The sequence below is a fragment of the Amborella trichopoda genome, chromosome 1 (assembly GCF_054954075.1).
Source record: "Amborella trichopoda isolate Santa Cruz 75 chromosome 1, AtrichopodaSantaCruz75HAP2 v2.0, whole genome shotgun sequence".
Classification (NCBI taxonomy): domain Eukaryota; kingdom Viridiplantae; phylum Streptophyta; class Magnoliopsida; order Amborellales; family Amborellaceae; genus Amborella; species Amborella trichopoda.
Window position 1 is genome coordinate 18,211,197 of NC_142336.1, and position 2,689 is coordinate 18,213,885.

Consider the following 2,689-nt stretch of genomic DNA (forward strand, 5'->3'; position numbering starts at 1 on the left):
CCTATCTGGCTAACTAGGCACAGCGCCACGAGTGCCTACAGAGCTGAACGAGCTGGAAGCACCCACGCAGTAAGGGTAGGCACACCCACGCTGAAAGGGTTGACGGCTGAGTGGTGAGCACAGAGGTGTGCGCCTAAGCACAGCGCATGGAGTGTCCACGAGTCATCCCACGAAAAGCACAACCAAGCAGTATGAGCCTGGAGGGAAACGAGTAGCGCGCCTAGGCACCTCGCTGTGAGTGCCAACGGGTTGAACGAGCTTGGCACAACCACGTGGCATGGGTGGCGAGCACCGAGGTGTGCGACTAGGCAGAACACATCGATGGTCTACGGGTCAGCCAAAGCAGGCCCACACCGACGCGTTGGCATGACGCCTTGCCCAAATCACGTACCTCAGCCTCGTCCCAACCTGGTGCCCAACCTTCCCAATTATGTTTCATGGCTTAAAACACCTGACATTCCTGAGTGACACCTGTTGGGGGGTCAAACTAACCCACATCTGGCCTCATCACGACCCAATACCACCTAAATGCACAATGTTGCATCCTTGGGTGCCTCACCACCACACGAAAGGTTGAAGGCAAGGAGCCTCGAGGGCCGGCGGGATGAACGAGCAATGCAAACCCACGCAGCATATGTTGAGGGCCCCATTGTGTGCACCTAGGCACACGGTGCCACGTTGGCCTACGCGTAGCCCGAGCAAGGCAAACCCGCACAGTTTTGCTGGTGGACACCGAGGTGTGCACCTAGGTACACGGCATCGTGAAGCCCTGCCGGTCGCCGAGATAGGGACACCCAAAATGTACGCCTGGTGTGCTCGCAGGTGGGTGCCTAGGCACAACGAAACAAGGGCCTCCAAGTTGCCCGAGCTGGGAACACCCGCGCGGTATGGGTGGCGAGCATTAAGCTGTGCGCCTAGGCACAATGCATCAACGGTCCACAAGTACGCCGAGGCGAGGCACACCCGTGCAGTATGCGTCGTGAGCACTAAGTTATGTGCCTCGGCACAACGCATCGAGGGACCACAAGTCAGCCGAGGTAAGGAAAACCATTGGAGTATGGGATGAGGGCTCCGCGGTGTGCGCCTAGGACCACGGCGCCGCGGAGGCGTGAGGGTTGCCCCATCAAGTCACACCCACGCAGTTTGCAAGGTGGACACCGAGGTATGCGCCTAGGCAAACGGGGTCGCGAAGGAGAACGGGCTGACCGGCTAGGCACACCCACGCAGTATGCCTGGTGGGCACCGAGGTGCGTGCCTAGGCCCACGGTGGGATGAAGGCCAACGGGTTGCCTGAGCTGGGAACACCCACGAGGAATGCCAGGTGGGCACCGAGGTGTGCGCCTTGGAACAGCGCATCTAGGGTCCACGGGTCAGCCCGAGCAAGGCAACCCCACGCAGTATGGGTTGAGAGCTTCGTCGTGTGCGCCTAGGCACCACGGCGACGTGATGGCTTGCGGGTTGCCCGAGCAAGGCCAAACCACGCAGTTTGCCTGGTGGGTAGCGAGGTGTGCTCCTAGGCACGTGGCGTCGAGCTGTGCGACTTGACTGAGCGCATCGAGGGTCCACGGGTAAGCCAGAGCAGCCCACAACCACGCTTTGGCAGCACGCCTAACACAAATCACATAACTCAGCCTCGTCCCAACCTGTTGCCCACCCTTCCCAATTATGTTTCATGGCTTAAAACACCAGACATTCCTGAGCAATACCTGTTGGGGGTCAAACTGGCATACATTTGGCCTCATCACGACCCCAGCCACTTCAGTGCATAATGTTGCATCCTAGGGTGCATCACCACCACACTCAAGGTTGAAGGCAGGGAACCTCGAGGGCCGGTGGGATGAATGAGCAAGGCAAACCCACGCAGCATGGGTTGAGGGCTCCATGGTGTGCACCTGGGCACACTGTGCCACGTTGGCCTCTACTCGTAGCCCGAGCAAGGCACAACAGCACAGTTTGCCTGGTGGGCACGGAGGTGTGCACCTAAGTACACGGCATCGCGAGGGCCTATCGGGCGCCGAGCAAGGCACACCCAAGCAGTATGCCATGTGTGCACCAAGCGGTGTGCCTATGCACAACGCAACAATGGGCTCCAGGTTGCCGGAGCTGGGAACACCCGCGCGGTATGGGTGGTGAGCACTAACATGTGCGCCTAGGCAAAATGGGTCGACGGTCCACAAGTCAGCCGAGGCGAGGCACACACGTGCAGTATGCGTGGTGAGCAATAAGCTGTTTGCCTCGGCACAATGCATGGAGGGACCACAAGTCTGCCGAGGTAAGGCACAACATTGCAGTATGGGTTGAGGGCTCCGCGGTGTGCGCATAGGCACACGGTGCCGCGGAGGCGTACGGGTCGCCCTATCAAGACACACCCACGCAGTTTGCCAGGTGGGCACCGAGGTGTGCGCCTAGGCAAAGGGCGTCGCGAAGGAGTACGGGCTGACCCGCTAGGCACACCCACGCAGTATGCCTGGTGGGAACCGAGGTGGGTGCCTAGGCCCGCGGTGGGATGAAGGCCAACGGGTTGCCTGCGCTGGGAACACCCGCGAGGTATGCCACGTGGGCACCGAGGTGTGCGCCATGGAATAGCGCGTCTAGGGTGCATGGGTCGGCCAGAGCAAGGCAACCCAACGCAGTATGGGTTGAGGGCTTCGTCGTGTACGCCTAGGCACACGGCGACGTGATGGCTTGC